At 40.9% G+C, this 19,228-nt stretch overlaps 1 protein-coding gene across 4 annotated transcripts in view; it reads right to left on the bottom strand.

Moving 5' to 3' along the window:
* The window catches only part of PAG1 (phosphoprotein membrane anchor with glycosphingolipid microdomains 1), a 124,428-nt gene that overhangs the window by 40,798 nt on the left and 64,402 nt on the right, over positions 1-19,228 (bottom strand). For 2 of the 4 annotated variants that reach the window (XM_072151639.1, XM_072151640.1), the window contains one exon: positions 14,196-14,304. The exons of the other annotated variants lie outside the window; for them this stretch is intronic. The gene's annotated coding sequence lies outside the window, so the exon portion shown is untranslated. The remainder of the gene's footprint in view (positions 1-14,195; positions 14,305-19,228) is intronic. 4 annotated transcript variants of the gene reach the window in all.

Genomic DNA, 19,228 nt, shown 5'->3' with positions numbered 1-19,228 from the left:
AAAATAATAATATTATTATATAACAAAAACTAAGTATATTTATTTTTAAAAAATTCTAAATTATGGAAAGTGGCTTTATAAGGAGAAGTTATATAGTTTTTGCCAAAATGGAAATGCGTGCACAAAAAACACTTCAATGGGGTCCAGTGGGCTTTCATTAAGGTATGGATTATTTTACCAATGCAGTTCTGTATGTAAGGCATTTTATTTTTTATAAGGGGGTCTGCAAATAAAGCTTCTAACTGAGCCTCCAACATATATGTGAGCAGAGGGGTCACTTACAACAGAGACAACACCTTATAGGAGGGTACAAAACATGTCCGTTTTCCTCCACAATCAGGGACAAACCTGATCATGGTGTGCAGCTCAGCCGTATAGAGATGAATGCAGAGTACTTGCAATACCACACACTACCCATAGGTCACAAGTGGTGCTGTTTATGGAAGAAAGCAGACATGCTTTTCAACATCTGAACAATCACTTTTGAGGGTACGTTCACACATTCGCAGTTAAAATCGCATGTTAATCAATTTTGAAGTGGTTTAGTTGCAGTTTTGTTAATTTATTGGTGAAAGATATGAACTTTCACCTGTTAAATTAACAAAACTGCACCCAAAACCACTTCAAAACAGACTGCAATGCAGTCTTAACTGCAAAGTGTGAGCTCAGGGTCCTGTATAACCACATATGGCTTGTATACAGAAAGGAAACCACCGATGCATTAACCAGTCGCTTAACCTGCTGTGTTAACGCATGCGTTTAAGAGACAACTTTAACAACTGTTAACACTTGTGTTTACAAAACACAACAGTTAACACATTATTAACTCATGCGTTTGTTACCGCAATTTTAACATATGTGTTAACGCGAGTGTTAACATTAGCATTTTGTAAACACAAGTGTTAACAGCCGTTTAAGTAGGCAAATCTCTCTTCAGCTTTTGCAATGCGTTTTTAAATGCATACGTTAAACGCGATGTGTGACCGCACCCTCAGGAATGGGCACCAAGTGTTTAGCATGGAAATAATACAGAACACCGGGTGCTCATTCCAGGACGCCCGAGTTTCAGTGGAACCGCACATGTGTTCCGGGCAAGCCCCTCCCCTGCTGCAATGAAACGCCATGTATAACCGCGGCTTTATACTCTGAACTCAAAACCCGTATAACCAGCCACCCCGCCCTGTGGGTATATAAGCATGTTTACCTTGCCTTGGTGCACAGGCACATTTTGCCACAAAAATTAAGCATTGGTTCATACCCCTTTTCCCTTTTTGGAGGTCATGTCCCTTTAGTCGGATAAGTCATAAAAACACTTGATAAACAAGGAGCAAGACATTTGAGGAAGTTTTTTTTGTCACAAGTTATGACCGAACACTTTTGGAAAGAGATTGAGGATTCTATCCCTCCAAGTGCCAGGAGAGATGGGAGCGATATCAGAGAAGGTCATCTCACTCCACATGGGGGATCAGCCCAAGAAATGCATGATAAAGTGTGGACACTGGGACACAAGAGTCTGCTATATAGACTGTACAGAAAGCAGGATGTAGAGTTACATAACATGATCCTAGTTGTATTCTATTACTGGCTCCTGTACAACGCTGCCAACAGGGAGTCATAATGATAATTGTTCTATGTCAATCTACAAACATTCATTAATGGGATTACCGTGACGCTTATCATTAAGAAAAATCCCTATGGATAAAACAGTGTAATACCTTGTATGCCAACAGCAGTCATACAAATATAATGACAAGTGGGGATCACTTACTAGCACATTCGCTATGTTCATTGAGGACTAGGGTACTAGCACACTTTTAAAAAGTTCCATATTATACAAAACCTAGAGATAGGTTATGTTATAGCACAACTCAGTGGTTGGTCCCATGTACAACCCACTCAGCTCCAACTGCTCTATAAAATGCTGCCTGCAGACAGGACACTATGTACAAACCTCTCTGCTCCGCTCTATAACATACTGCCTTCATATAGGATACTGTGAACAATCTGCTCAGCATCTTCTGCTCTACAACATGCTGCCTGCATATAGGACACCATGAACTATATACTTAGCTCCTTCTGCTCTATAACATGCTGCCTGCATGTGAGACACTATCTACAATCTCTTCATCTCCTCCTGTTCTATAACATGCTGTGTGCAAATAGAATACCATATACAGTCAGTTCAACATCCCCTGCTCTATACCATACATCTTGCATTTAGGACACTGTATACTCTGCATAGCTCCTGCTCTAGAACATAATAATAATGTACGGTTCGTTGCTACATGGATTATGTGCCGTGTTGTGTAATATAATGATTGCGGACGGTATAGATTTACAGCTTGCAACCTTACACAACTATGACATAAAAGCCTAAAAAACAACAAATATCCAAAGACCAGGATGTAAGTTGCACACAGTCTGATTTACATGCAATATACAGTAAACTGCAATCCTAAAGCAGCGGTGACATTGAGGATTTGCTTGAACAGGAGCTGAACTAAAAACTCAAGTATAACTCGTAGAGTTTACTACAGGAAATAGATTTCCTCCTTCACCTTCACAGTAACATCCTTTTCTTAACCCCACTGCAGCCTTATCCACCTCCACCCCAGCCTCTTACATAATATTACTTTCCACCTTCCTCTACATTACTATTTATATTACAAAAATAAACAAAAATCTATTGTCTTTCACAATTTTGGCGGCAGTGTGCTTGGTGTGGGGGGCAGACGGGAGTTTCTTTGGCTGGGTCCTCCTCAATCTGACAACAAATTATAGTGTAATAACACATATCATACATACAGTAATGTGCAGCCACATCATCTGCACTGCATCTGTCCAGTATTGTAAATACAACCTTATACCCATTTACATGACTGTATGGGGCCCCTTGATCCGGCTCCACAATTGACGGACAGATCACGGCCCGTGAGGTCTATGGCACCTAGTTTCTCACTATACCGTGACCGAGCAGGCCGCCGGCACAATATAGGACATGTCAAGCATCAGTCGTAGCAATTCGGCATTCAATGGAGAGGGAAGGGGTAAGGAGCGAGCACTCCTCCTCTCTACTCGGGCAGGATCTTTTCCCCTACTTCAATTTCACATTTGGAATCTTTTCAAATACTACATTGGATATTAAATACAGACACTAGGGAGTACCATATAATAAGCCCTCATTTGGCTGAAAAAGATATGGCTTTTGGGAGGTGGGGAGAGGCTCTATGCCAGGTAGAATTGCACTATAACCTGCACCAGGAACTGTTGCAAATCCATGGCCCACTCCATGCCCACTTGGTTCAGAGGTGGCGGGAGAATAGTCACAATTCCAGTTAGTGAGCTAGGAATGTCAGTACAAGCCTTGATAAAAATGAATTAACGTCAAGTCCCTTAGAGCAGTGGTGGTGAACCTATGGCACGGGTGCCAGATGTGGCACTCATAGCCCTCACTGTGGGCACCCAGGCCACATTGCCCCAACAAGTTCACCAGACACAACTCAAAGAATTCACCTGCAGTCACAGGCAATGTAGATGACGGTCTCAGCATTATTTTAAAGCAACACATCCTTGGCTTCTTCGGACTGTAGAAAGAGTGAGAAGGTATGGTCAGGGGCGGTTTATTGAAGAGGCCATTCTTCTGTTGAATTTGTGGTAGAACAGAGCAATAAGTTACTGCTTAAATTGCTGTGTTGGTACTTTGCAATAAATAAATGGGTTTTGGTTGTAACTTGGGCACTTGGTCTCGAAAAGTTTGGCCATCACTGCCTTAGAGAATTGGGCGACATTTGGTGCTTGTAGGTATTCGAGCACATTCTACTGATCCCCGGCCAGCCGTCTTTTGATTTGTAATATTTGTCACTTGGTTAACTGCAACAGAATATGTTTACACTATGTCACTAATATATAATGCAAAAAGTACTAAATTCTTGATGACCTTCCCTAAATATGGGACAATAAATTTCCTCTGAACATCGTTTATGCTGGCACATGAATATCTAGTGTATAAGTTACGGTAGTAGTCAGAAGCGCAGTATTTTAGCTGCCGGCCAGCTTTGGTCATAGGTCCCTGGCAGGGAAAGAGTTGATGGGTTTTGTTGTGTATGCTCTGGCATGGCTCATGGGAACTGACAAAGCTTGTAGCGCTGGCAAACAGCATCTCATTCAGATGCAGCTCCCAGCTGTCTTACAACTTGGTACATCTGAAAACCAAATGGCATTACTGAATACATCAAAAGCTTCTTCCTTACACAAAGACATCACCGCCCCATTCCCCCAACACACCATCTCCAATTCACATCCTATAACCTGACACATAGCAAATATGTAGATGCAGAGGATAATGAAGGATTAGTATCCCGATTATTGTATCATTGAAACACTTTCTGACAACAGGTAAATGGATATGTAGCAAAGGCAACGGATCACAAAGAAAAACATTAAGTTCCTCAAAGAGTAACAAAACTTTCAACAAAATTGCATAAAAGGATATCTACCATTAGCAAAAAGTAAAAAAAAAAAAACCCTACATGTACTCACCTATCCTCCTCTTCATCTTGATCCCGGGGATGTCTTCTCTAATCTTGATATGCTGGGATCACCTAGAAAAAAGACTTGTAACTGGCAGCAGAGGCACGATGTCCAGTGCTCCGGCCGCTAATTATGCACGCCCCCTGTGTGATAATTAGCAGCCTGGAGTGTCGAACATCGCGTCCCTAAAATCCGGCCAGCTAATTATAAGCTTTCTAGAGGGCCCATGGCACTCAAACTACCCACCAAATTTTATACTAAGAGGGGCCCTAACCCATAAAATCCTTGTACATCTGTTTCTGCTCTCAATACACATTTACACAAAAGCCATTTCAGGACCTTAGAAGGTCCTCAAAGAGCCCTAAAACCGCAGATAGAAAGCAGCCAGAAGGGAAGCATCCTCCATTCCCCAAGAAGCTGATTCTAGTACATATTTAGAAAGTCAATTATATAACATTCATATAGACTTAATCTGCCCCTGCTCTACCACAAAGAAGTAAAAGTACTAACTTACACAAATTAGTGTCTCATAATATACCTGTGTGTGTTTTTTGGGAGTTTCTTATGTTTGCCTTACCAAGATTTTTTTCTAAGTATTTAAGAGTATTATTAGACACTATCTCTACCCACACAGTAAATATTAGCTTTAGGTGTAAGGAAATTAATCTGATGGGTGCACATCTTTATCTTAATCCTGCTCCATCTTCTAGTGACAGAGACCTAAATAATAGTAAAACCCCATAAATTATCCCATTATGGAAACTGCAACCATCAATATATGAAAAAACACTTTTAAGAAGGTATTTTTATAGATGTTAAAACAAACTGCTGATCTAGAAATTGTAGATTATTTGGACAATACATTCATTTTGTCTATATAGAAGAACGTGGCACACACATGGAGTAAACTATTTTTCTTTTATTAAGTGCAGAAAATTCATATCGCATTTGCCTTCACCATAATGCATACAAGTAAGGAGGCAAGTATAACAGATCAAATTATACACAACGTTTCTGTCATGGTGACTTTTGTCAAGTTAGAAATTGCGTCATTCAGTAGTATGTCCATGCGTGTGCCATGTTCTTCTATGTAGACGTTTCTGGATTGAGAATCCAACATTGAGCACCATGAAATTGAGTGTGCGGTTTCAATCGTTCTACCTGTCAATACATTCATTTTGGGCGGCAAATGAAACATTCACAATGGATTCTCGTATATAATTGTGTATAAATCGCGGTTTTCAGCACCAAAAATGTGCTTAAAAACCTCACCTCGGCTTATACACAAGTCAATATAAAAAAAAAAAAAAAAAAAAACTTACATACTCACCGTGGCTCCTCTTCTGTATTCTGCATTTCCCAACCTCGGCTGAAACCAGAGTCAATAGGTTTTCCCGGTTTTTGGTGGTAATATTAGGGGCCTCGGGGTTATACTTGGGTCGGCTTATACTTGAGTATATACAGTAAATCACAAAAAGCTCTATAAAGTATGATCCCAAATTTCTCCTGAGTATGCGGATACTCCATATAGAAACCTGCTGTATGGGCACACAGCCTGGGTTAAAATGTAAGAAGCACCGTTCAGAACAGATCTGCATTGTCACATTGTACAGGCTATACAATTTATCTTTTTTAATGTGGATATATATAGAGGCTTAAGTTTTGCCACATGAGATGTACTTTTCTAGTCCTTTTGGGGCATCTACAGTCAATTGATGAGATTTAATTAACCCTTTGCCGGTGGAGGAAATAAAAGATAAGATTGATAAGATTTTTTTGCCTTTTTTTGCATGTTCACCATACCATAAAATAATATGTTATTTTTATTCTATGGGTTACCACAATTACAGAAATATATCATTCATATCATTTATATGAATTCCCAATCCCCAATTTTACTGAATAAAAGCTTATTTGGAGAATAACTTGTTAAATTTTAGCATCACCATCTTTTCATAGGCATAGCTTTTTTTTGGGGGGGGGGGGGGGGAATCTGGTTAAGGGCTAATTTTTTTGCGAGAAGAGTCTTTTTAGTGGTCTTATTTTGGGGCATTTATCATTTGATCCTTATTTTAGAGCGTTTGAGAGGTATTTTAAATTTAGTATTTATGTGGGAATGTGTCATTTTAAGGGCTTATGATATAATAATATATATATATATAATTTATTTTAAATAGTTTAAAACTTTATAAAAATTGTAACTTGAAGACCAAGACATTGCACTCTGCACTACAATACTAATGTACTGCTGTGTAGTGTAAAATGCAGATGCGTGCGCACAGTTATCAGACCCAGAAGAGGTCTGCAATGAAAGGGATCAGAGCCCCTGGTAAGTGCCATGGGAGGTCCGATCCTTTGGAGGTAGCTTCCCACACAGACGTATTATGTCCATGTGCGGGTAGGTGTTAACAACTACCTCATGTATGTATCTGATCACCTGAAGTAATGGCATGCCTCCATGGGGAGGAGTAGAAGTGCCTGAAGGACGGGGAGGAGTAGAAGTCCATAAAGGACGGGGAGGAGTAGAAGTCCATAAAGGACGGGGAGGAGTAGAAGTCCATAAAGGACGGGGAGGAGTAGAAGTCCATAAAGGACGGGGAGGAGTAGAAGTCCATAAAGGACGGGGAGGAGTAGAAGTCCATAAAGGACGGGGAGGAGTAGAAGTCCATAAAGGACGGGGAGGAGTAGAAGTCCATAAAGGACGGGGAGGAGTAGAAGTCCATAAAGGACGGGGAGGAGTAGAAGTCCATAAAGGACGGGGAGGAGTAGAAGTCCATAAAGGACGGGGAGGAGTAGAAGTCCATAAAGGACGGGGAGGAGTAGAAGTCCATAAAGGACGGGGAGGAGTAGAAGTCCATAAAGGACGGGGAGGAGTAGAAGTCCATAGAGGACGGGGAGGAGTAGAAGTCCATAGAGGACGGGGAGGAGTAGAAGTCCATAGAGGACGGGGAGGAGTAGAAGTCCATAGAGGACAGGGAGGAGTAGAAGTCCATAGAGGACAGGGAGGAGTAGAAGTCCATAGAGGACAGGGAGGAGTAGAAGTCCATAAAGGACAGGGAGGAGTAGAAGTCCATAAAGGACAGGGAGGAGTAGAAGTCCATAAAGGACAGGGAGGAGTAGAAGTCCATAGAGGACAGGGAGGAGTAGAAGTCCATAAAGGATAGGGAGGAGTAGAAGTCCATAAAGGATAGGGAGGAGTAGAAGTCTTTAAAGGATAGGGAGGAGTAGAAGTCCATAAAGGATAGGGAGGAGTAGAAGTCCATAAAGGATAGGGAGGAGTAGAAGTCCATGAAGGATGGGGAGGAGTAGAAGTCCGTGGAGGCTGCTGTGATTTCATACATGAGGTAGCTGTTAACATCTCCAGGGTCGACTTAAATCAAGTGGGTCCCATGTATGTTTAGAGAAAACACTAGCCAACAGCGTGTGTTTGCTTAACTATGCCAGGAGGAGGTGCCCACACGGGTGAATCACAATATTACTGTAAATATAAATGTACAGGCAGTCCCCGGGTTACATACAATATAGGTTCCAAAGGTTTGTTATCAAGTTGAATTTGTATGCATGACAAAATTGTCTATTTTATAATTGTAGATCCAGACAAAATTTATTTTTGCCCCAGAAACAATTGTAGTTTCTTTTTTTTTTTGCTGTAATTGGACCAATGATTATCAATAAAGCTTCATTACAGACACCTTACAGCTGATCATTGCAGTCTGGGACTAAAGGAAAGCATCCAGAGAGCTTCACCAGAGGTCACAGTGGGCAGAGAGGTCCGTCTTTAACTAGGGGTCTTCTGTAAGTTGGGTGCCCTTAAGTAGCGGGCCATCTGTATTTTCTTATGTCTGAGTACACGATCAGGTATATTAATGAGTGCCTCAAAACAACAAGTTTTCAGATGGAAAGACCACCCTTAGTCATTGCTAAACCATTGCCACCCACCCATTTTGGTATAAGTACCTGACACATACATCTGTACATTTTTATATGGATGAAATTACATATGATCATGCACAGTAAATGTATGTAAGGATCACTTATTTGTTGTTTACTTTATATGATGATGATTTCATATGTATCATTACACACCTCGCTTGACAAAGGCTGGGACACAGCTGAAACGTCACTAGAGGTGGAATAAACACCACGTTTGTATTCACCATTTGGAGTGCTGCCGTTTTTTTCATTTGGTTATCTATTGGACTCTGGCTGGTGAGAGTGTGCTGCCGATTTCTTACATATATTATACTTTAACCACAAAGAGAAAAGAGATTGTCAGTTCCGGCTTCCAGCATTAACAGAGAATCCATAATGAGGCAAATTATTATCATTAATAAATCATCTAGTAAATTATCTATGCGCTTGGAATGGCCGTACTCCAAGATTAATACACACATTCACAGTTTATACCAAGGGCATACTGCATAGAATATCACATTGTAACAAATAGAATATTATACACATAGAGCTCTATAAAATGAGACATTTCATTGTGTCACCTTTCCATCAAAATTACGGAATCCATTTCAGCCATGCAGGACTAGTCTCTAGGGTCAGACTTGTAGATATGTCATCAAATAATAAAGTGTTAGCAATTCTATTGAAATATACCAATATAAGCACATTTCAAATGTATACACAGCGGAAGCCCTGACTGAATGAGGTCTATACCCTCAAGGTTTAAGTTTTTTAGTGTTAGTTGGCACTTATCTCTGTGTCATCAAAGGGAATCAAGGCTAAAGACCCCTGAGGTCCAATTGAAAAATATGTGACTTTCATAAGTTTAATCCCTTCACATTCCTCATGCTTTACACTACAGCACTGCTTGCATTTGAAGTTGATGGGAATAAATGTTAGACTGGTGAAAAATGACAGAATTCTTAGGTATCTTCCATGTATATGGCCAAAAGTTGAATATTGCTATCCATAGTGGTACAATGAAAAAAAAAAATACATGATCCAGCAAGTTGCACAGACACGGAGGCTTTTACTGTTCAACTAACATGCATGTCAAAAGTTGACATCATCCCTCAAGCCAACAAGTTTTCAGATGGAAAGCCCACCCTTAGTCATTGATAAACCATTGCTACCCTCCCATTTTGGTATAAATACCTGACACATACATCTCACCACAGAACGTAGTCTTTCTACTAAAAATGCATCGGAAGTGATGAATGTAGACTTTGCACATGCACATTTGTGAACAATTAAAGTCACAGTGTCTGCGCGAATACTAGGTTATGTATACCGTATTTGCAACCCTGGACCTGTGGGATCCTGTGAGCAGGTTTTCAATTTTCTTGACATTCCCCATAAGGAATTGAGGAGACACGAGTAGACCATCATGTTTTGTTTTTGATCATATAGAGACGGTACATTGCACTTACATTACAGTACACAAAACAACCACAGTAATTCCTTTTCCTGAAAGCCCCACGGTCACAGCGGTATTTCTCCAATGTGCAATTCTCAGAATACTCAACTAAAATAATATTTAATATTAAGATAATATATGATATAATATATCAATAGATATTATTTCAATTTTCATGAACGGACTCTAGATATCACAGTACTTGGCTTGTATTATAGGTAGCTGATTGGAAATGTTGCAACCCCATAATTTCAGTTCTTGGTGGTGGACTTGCTGTCCAAACCTTCACTAATCTTTCACAGGTCGGAGGTTAGCAGACATTATCCATATGGAAATCCACCACCTGAATATGCGTCACTAATGCGGAAATGAATGGGATTGCTGGCCACATATGAATTGTAATTCAAAGACATTTATAAGGTCTTGGTATAAATTATTAGTGTTCTATGAGGATTTGGTGAGGATTATTTGCCATTCGCATGATTGACTGTTTCTAGGAGAGCTGGGGACTATGGTGATAATCATAGACCCTAATGAAACATTTTCAATTTGGATAAGTGCACAGAAGTTTGATGTTCCAATCCCATTCTTAATACTGTTTTGATTATTTTGCATAGAAAGATTTGTAATGGGTAAGATAGGTCAGGAATGTCTCAATGAGCCACTGGCCTCAGGGCGTCAATCTCGCAGTTAGAGCCAACCCACTATTTGACAGCCAAACCTGTGTGCTGCAAACTATGGATACCTGCACCCTGGGTAAGAAGGGGAGAATGTGCTTCAAGGTGCAAAATTAAAACATATAACCGGTCGACAGCAGTATCTGAATGCTCAGGGTCCCCTTTAGTTACCAAGCTTTCTTCAAGCTCTAGCGATATCAACCTTGAGGAGATGAATCATAATATGAATAATAAAAGTGCCAATTATACAAAGCTGTACAATGAGAGCTGTTGCAGCAGCCATATGTCACCTTGTAAAAAAAATAGAAATTTTTTTGTAATTTTTCAACTTCTAGAAATGCGCCTCAAGTCAAAACGTGTGTGTCAGAATGTATTATTATACAGGATACTTGCTCTTAAATGAATGCAAGGAGGCTGAGTGGGCATACCCATCACTGTGTCATAGTAGCCGCTGGCTGCGTACTAAGATGTGTAGGATGGGAGTAAGAGTTGCCCATACACCTTTAATAGCTCTTTGCTGACAGCTGTGCCTCCTGACTTATGTGCTGCGTTTTAAGTATAAAGTGAAGCTTAAGTAAATAGCGCAATGCAGCAAATAGGAAGTTCTCTAATTTTGTAAGTATGAACACATGCCAAATATCTCTGGTGACAAAGTATACCTTCTGTTAAAGTCAACATACTTGATCCTTCCTTCTACCCGATATCTTCAGTCAGGGGATAGACTAGAGTATACATATGACAGTCCGCTGTTCCTGCCAAAATTGGCTTATGTGTTCGGATCTTATAGAAATCTGTCAGTAATTACAGAAAGAAGAGCAGCGGGAGAAAGATGAACATTTATAATCACAAGAAACTTTAAGGATGGATGAGGACTTGTGCACTCCCACTTGGAGGCATATGGCTCTGTCCAGTGTATAGTTGGCATGTGCCATTACTGCAAGCTCAGATCCTATTGAAGTGAAGCTTATTGTAACACACAGAGCAGTTGGCTTCCACGTTCCTATCACTTTGTAGTGTTGCCTTTCATCCTTCCGAAAAAGCTGATCTTTACGGGGGTCAGTTATGTGCCCTCCCCCATTCAAAGGTCCTGAATATAGGCCATCAAAAAAAAAACGGTGGACGGAGAGTCGTGGACGTCATTGTTATGTTACAAACAAATGACCTTGAACAGTTCCTACATTTGTTAACAGGGAACGTCTGACAGACCCTTGTCAAAACAGGAATTGCATAGAGCATTGATGGCGAACCTTTTGGAGACAGAGTGCCCAAACTACAAGCAAAACCCACTTATATGTCACAAAGTGCCAACATGACAATTTAAGCAGTAACTTATTGATCCCTGTTGTATCACAGGTTTTAATTGTACTGGCGTCCTGAGTTCACCAATAACAATAGAAAGATTATGGAGAAATTTGGATTGTAGCTTCCCTCCTGGGTCCCCTCAAGAGGAAGAATCAGGGGAGCCAGAGCAGGAGCTTCAACAATACTCTGTCTCTATCCACACCTTCTTGTGAGGATGTCGCTTTAAAATAGCACTGAGCGTGGCACATCCTGGGCTGCATTGGATCACAGGAGAAAGCCTTGTGTCCTAGCTGGCAAACTCTGTGTTGGGGTGATGGCCTGGGTGCCCACAGAAAGGGCTCTGAGTGCCACCTCTGGTCCCCGTGCCATAAATTCGCCACCACTCGCCTAGGGGATAAAAACGCTTTACCTATCTTGACAATGGGTATAACAGCAGGTGTCTTCATAAAGATGAGACCCTTCAGATGTCTAACAAGATAAAGTTTACTCTCTACAACTTTGGGGCCAAAGATTACAATCACAAACCGGTAAAATACCAATCGAAAACTCTAAATGAGTAAAGCAGAGGTTGAAACCCACCAGTGATCCCTTCCCATTCACATAAACACTCTGAAAATGCCAATGAGCGATAATAAATTCCTTCACGTCATCTTCCTGGGCCCCGATACAATAAATGTGACATTGAATTTCCAGGTTTTGAGTGAAGTTAGAAATTCCATTTCCTAGGCCATTAAGCTGGAGGTGAATCTGGATAATGTACAGCACGCAGCTTACTCTACTAAACAGCCTGACCCAGATTCATAAATGTGTTTAAATGGAGGCCTCGCAGCTAAACCAGAACCGTAGTCACTATTCATCTGCTAATGCAAGTTTTTTCACAAGCCGACCGACTTATTAACGATGTGTTTGATTTCATTCACACCTCACTACTCTGCCAATTTCAAGGCATTTGCATATTTCTGATTTACATTTTTTGTCTTTCACCCACTGGGGCTGATATTCAATAAATAATGATGTGCCGCTCCTATGATATTAGCCCTGCTTCTCTTCATTTACATGAGGTTTATGTTAAAATATAGCGAAGCTGGAGGTGCGTCTATGTGTCTTCATATTATACTTGTGTATACATGTGTGTGCATATACGTGTGTTCCTAATATACAGTAAGTATAAATACTTAAGTATAAGTGTAAAGCAAGGGATACCGCACTCTTTAGTACTGGTGGTGCTCATGTAGGATTCTCACTCCTTGTTGTATCTATCAAAGAGCATGGCACACACCAATGGATATTTTTCCTTCTTTTATTAGTAGAAAATAAGTATGAAAATTAGGTCGCATTTACAAGACTGCAGTGGGCCATATGTACAACCCCCATAGGCCGTCAATGGCCACACGGAGCTGCACATGTGCGGCACCGTACACGGGGAAAAGATAGGACAAATTCTATCTTTCCCCGTGTTACAACACGGTGCATCGCTATGGAGAGGGGAGGGGGTCAACCCTCCTCCTCTATATGCAGTCAAACGTATGCCGGCGCAGATACGTTTCGATTATAAAATGTTCAAAATTCAACGTAACAATTTTAGCCATCAACACTCTTTTAATGGAGTTATCTGCCCCAAAACGATTAGGGCAGTTGCACAGCTGATAGGTGTATGGCCACGGATTAACTCTACAGATGAAGCCAGATCCTTGCCGTAGAGCCACTTACTGCAGGCGTCACTTGCATTCACTTCAATGTAAGCAGCACAGTAAATCCGTACAGCTCCTACACTACTGACATAGTTACCACATCCTGTTCCAACTGTAGTGCAAAACAAATGATCAGATGGAGATGATGTGCATGTTGGGCCATGATTAATAATTGTTGGTTGTCCAAACCCAATTTCATCAGTAACAACTCACCAACATATACAGGGGTGTCCCGAATCTCCTCACTGTTGTGATAAAAAAGCATTCGGCATGCTAAGTTTCCAAATTCACAATCCTTTGTCTTCTAGTAATATAAATCTCTTTAACCCATCACTGTAGTGCATACTCAATGTGCAGTTCACACCAAGAGAATAGCTGAAATTATGATGAGAGCTTCTGCCTAACACATCCTATAAACCTAAAATGGTGCCATAAGGTTTATGTTTGTCATTTCTTTTTAATAGCCTAGCAGACTTTGTTATTCTTCTCATCATTGTGCAAATACAATGACATAAACATGGCCATTCACCAAACCTGTATGTTGCCAACCTACATTATATCAGACTGGGCAATAATGGGTGCACAGACAGGGTGCACAGACAGGGTGCACATAGTGATAATCACCTGGGAGTGCCGAATTTCATCTCTGTGTCAGCAGGTCACATCTTCTTCACCTTACAGATTTCTCCCTTGATCCAGAATGTAGAATTTTTTTTTTTAATCCTTCCCTGATCTGGGGAGAAACAAACAACATCTTGATTACTGTATGAATACTGTAATCGCAGGATTTGGGCTTTAACTCTCTAAGTCATTACATTTACAATGTCCCACAAACTAGATTTCTCGTTGCTGACACTATCTGGCAGTGGAATATTATATGAACAGTGACCTAAGTTGACTATCAACAAGGCAATGTAAGTAAAATGTAGTATGCATGACCATGCTTTTTAATCAGTTTTTAATGAAGGTTTTATTTTGGATTCATTTGAAAGACAGATTCTCTTTATAGGAAATCCACAAGAAACATGAAGTATCAAAACCAGGGACACTTACTCATAGATCCAGGCACGGTGACCGTGGTAATTTTCTCATATTGCTTATTCATTGCCTCCTTCCTTCTAAATTCAATAATTTAAAATTATGCTTATGAGCCTACAAGGGCTATTGGGGTGTTACAGAAGCCCTCTGTGCTCCTGCTTCACAAGCTGATGTAGCACGTCATCAATTGCGTCCAACAGGTTAATAGATGCCAGGGGGAGGTGGTTACAAATTTCACTTCTATGCGTCAGAAAAAAAAAAATCTCCCAGCTTTGGGATGTCCAAAAAAATTTTAGGCTTCAACTTCTACATTCTAAACTTCTGCTCACAGAGCTCTCCCAACATTTACTATCCTCCTCCTCATATCACACCATGAACAGAAGTGTTAGTGGTGTTAATAAATGCATACCACCTCTACAACACGACGCAGATTTCCCCCAAGGGTGTGCAGACACAGCAGTGTCATAGGAAAAGAGGACCCTCAAGGTATTTATTGAGCAGCCCTTAAAGGGGTTTTCCATATTCAGCAAATTTGTTTGATGTTGTTTGTGTACTGAACAGTATATTTTGCAATATACTTTGTATCAATTCCTCACTGTTTTCTAGATCTCTGCTTGCTGTCATTCTATAGGAAGCTTTACAATTTACTTCCTGTAGATAAACACTGGACCTTGGTCATGTGACTTCACACAGGCGCACGGCTTGTTATATCATACAGCTCTGATTACTATAACAAGCCGTGCACCTATGAGACATCACATGACCAGGAAACATTCTTACCCACAAGAAGTAAACAATGATGCTTCCTATCGGAAGACAGCAAGCAGAGATCTAGAAAACCGTGAGGAATTGATACAGAAAGTATATTGGGAAATTGTCTAACTGTTCATTACACAAACAACACATTACATATCAATTATTTGCTGAAAGTGGACAACCCCTTTAATAATTGAGTAAGAAGTTATAAAGTAAAAAAACAGTCATAAAAATTATTTCATTAGGATGCAGTTACGTGCAGGAACATTCTGACTACATTTTTCAAATACTGTATCTTTTATAGCCTCCATTAATAATTCAGTATGGATTTCTGTAAAATATTACCACATAAAGGTTTTAGAAACTGCTGTAATGCAAAGGTCGATTCACATCGATATAGAAACACAAACTATTTCATCATTTAATTTCAGTGTCCCCAGTAATTTAACAAAAACATCAGTAGTATATGCAACAAAACTTTCTATACATCTACATCACACATTTTACTTAGAAAAAGGGATTCTTGAATCTGATCGGCTGCAACTTGTAACAACAAAGAAAAGGTAGAATAACAAAAATCAGTAAATGATGTATGAAAAGTGATTCCACACGAACGAGCAGATTCTTGCCCATGCAAAATAAAGATGGTTGTCTGCTTTCACAGCAAATTACCTTCTTTTTTTGCATCTTGTCTGTTTGTTTTTAATGGATGCGGTGACTCAGTGGTTAGCATTATAGCCTTGCATCGCTGGGGACCTGGGTTCAAGTCCCAGGGTCAACGGCTGCAAAGAGTTTGTATGTTCTCTCTGTGTTTGCGCAACTTTCCTAAAGTTTCCTCCCACACTCCAAAACATACTGTTGGGTTGATTAGATTGTGAGGCCAGTTGGGGACAGGGACTGATTTTGCAAGTTCTGCATAGTGCTGTGTAATCTGTGTGCGCTATATAAATACAGAATTATTTTTATTATCCACATCGGTCACCGCAGAACCCTTCTGGTTCATTAGCATAATTCTAAACGTTGATTTTATATTTACTTTTATATTTTAACAACTATAAGAAGATTACCAAAGTCACGGCGCCTGGATCTATGAGTAAGTAAGTGGCCCTGATTTATCGTGATGGTAGATTTCCTTTAAATTGGTCTGTCTGAAATCAAGGTTTGTTGAAGCAACCGTAAACTGCAAATGAATGCTTCATTCTGTCCCACACCACGAATTCCACTTTTTGAGACTATTCAGTAGGTAGAAATTGCCCCACAAGAGTGATGTTACATGACTATGGGAGAAATGTATCCCTGCTTTTACAGCTGGCGTAGAAGGAGTTTAATAATCACAAATTTGCGATCATTATGCGACTAGGCCTCTTCCCCACCATGTGGACATGGCATAGAGGGGCATGGCCACCGGCGTAGATTTGCCCAAAGCCATACCGGCGTGTGATAAATTCCCCCCTACGCTTCTAAAACACAAGTGGGAAATTCTCTCAGGGTTGGACTATCAACCAAAGTATCAGAGGACCTTCTGAAGTGCCCTAGGCTCGAGCACAATAATGGGTCCTGCAGATCACCACCCAATTCAGATGTTATTTTGGAGGAAATCCCTCCTCCACCTCTTATTAGACTGCATTTCTTAGGAAGTAAAGATTGATCACATTTTTACTTGCTTGGAATTTTTTTTAATGCAGCATAATTAACCTTCCCAAGCAATTTTCTCAGTAATTGGTCAGACGGTAAAACACTGTAAATTGTCATAGCAACCCGGGGCTGAAAAATAGAACTGCTAGGAGCATAACTTTATTCCACAAAATATAAATGTGACCTTGTTAGACCGACTAAGAAAGTGAGCTGTGAAAAGTGAGATACCATACACATTGTGCACAATGAAAAATATATCACATTGCTCCATGGCAACACCTCAAGTCACATAAGATTTACACCATAAGTAGGACGTTTCCACATCTTTCTAAAGAAAAAAACAGCCATTTGGAGTTGTCCGCTACAAAATCTCTTTACACAAGGCGACTGGTGACCACTTGGAAATTTAAAGGGGTTGGCCATTTCCCCTGTGGGGGTAGGGCAGGATCGTGGGTAATTTACCAATATACATCTATTAATAGTTCTGCTCCACTATCTTGACATGTAAAGTGAAGCCAGGAGATGTATCAGGACTTGTACACCAGTTTCTTAAAATACAAGCCCCAAATAACACAACACAAAGCCTTGCAAACCATTAGGTATTGCAATTATTTTCCCCTTTTGGGCCACGCTCACAAGGAGCATGAAGGCACATGGCCAGCAGCGGACCAGACATAGATTTGTCTGTTTCATTATAGATGCTATGGGCAGAGTCAAATGCACAAAAATAAAAGCACAGTCTCCCCCAAATTGTGCAATTTTATGGCAAGATTATTATATTTTTTTTTAAACAGCACAAAATAAATACCGTAAAACAAAAAAAACAAAAATTAAGTAAACGTAACAGTAATCAGGGAACGATATTGAAAGTTTGTGGGGGCTTGCTTTATGCTGGACAATCATAAGTTTTGTGTTTGCTATCGCTTTCTAATGCTAAATGACTTAGAATCTCGTTTTTTTTTTTTAAGTTCTTATTTACGCCAATTTCAAATCAGGTATCACCAGTGTCCCTGGGCACCTCAATTCACAACTAGTAACTAAAGATAAAACGTAAGTGCAACATCCCCCACCGGGACCTAGCCTTTTCTCGGGGCCTGGAGTCAGCCGGGGCCTGCAGTACCTGAGTGGCTGGCGGTTGCGGCCTAGGCACGCTAGTGTCACGGTGCTTGGTATGGGGAACCGGAGGGCTGTCCTACAGCCTGGCAGGTCTCCAGTAGGGTGGTGTTGGCAAGAAATGATGAGGGAGAGGCTGCTATAGCGGTTCTCCCTGGGGCAACCCTTTGGTGTCTAGAGTATGAGTGTCTGTGTAGTGGACAGGGTGCCTGTGATGATGGCAGCTGTAGTAGCAGGGACCAGACGGAGGCAGAGGTTGAACAAAAACAACTTACAGTTCTTTATTGGAACCGACAGGAACCGCAGCAACGTGCCTTTAACAGAGTAGTGGAGTGCTGAGATGCAGCTGGAGGGAGCCACAGGATGTAGAGCGCCAGCCTGGATGCTTCAGTTTGTCCTGGAGTGCTTCAGGTATCACCCTTAAAGGTAGGATGAAAACCCCTTTCCTCACTAACTCTTAGCTATTAGCTCCACTCTTCAGGCAGGGGCTAGGCTCTTCCTGCTCTGATCTGGTATGCTAGCTGTATAGAGTTTAGACTGGAGTTACTCCAGTCTGCTTCTGCAGACTCCTAGTCTGACTGCTCTCTTCTCTCTCCTGAGAGAGACTAACTTCTTCTGGAAGTTTCCTGACAGGGTCTCGTTACTCCCCTGGTCAGGTGGTGGCTGCTCCTCTAATTACCTCTCAGCTCACATCTCAGCTCACAGAGACAAAGTATAACACCTGTGATTGGCTGACACATATGACATCAGACAAAACAGTTAACTCCAGGCTTGCCAGGCAGGATCTACTACTGCAGTGTTCCCCTGTGTCCTATAAGGACTATGTAGTGTGATGTAGTGACATGCTGTGGGGCTGACTAGACCCTACACAGGCTGCAAGCTACATGGTGGGACGCATTCGCAACCACTCCTCTGCCTTGCATCGGCGAGGGTGTTGCATAAGATCAAGCATTAACCCAGATTAAGAAAAAACTATTTCTTTCTGGTACATATTTACTGTAAAAGGGAAACTGTCACCAGGGACCTAATTTTCACTGAAGAAAATTAGAGGCTAGAGGAAGCGCTGTTCAGCGCAAAACAGCCCGTAGCCTTGCCGCATGTTGGCGTCCTGTATT

Source organism: Engystomops pustulosus, chromosome 5, assembly GCF_040894005.1.
Source record: "Engystomops pustulosus chromosome 5, aEngPut4.maternal, whole genome shotgun sequence".
In the NCBI taxonomy this organism is placed as follows: domain Eukaryota; kingdom Metazoa; phylum Chordata; class Amphibia; order Anura; family Leptodactylidae; genus Engystomops; species Engystomops pustulosus.
Note: the sequence above shows the minus strand (reverse complement) of the source record. Positions and strands in the feature narration are given on the sequence as shown.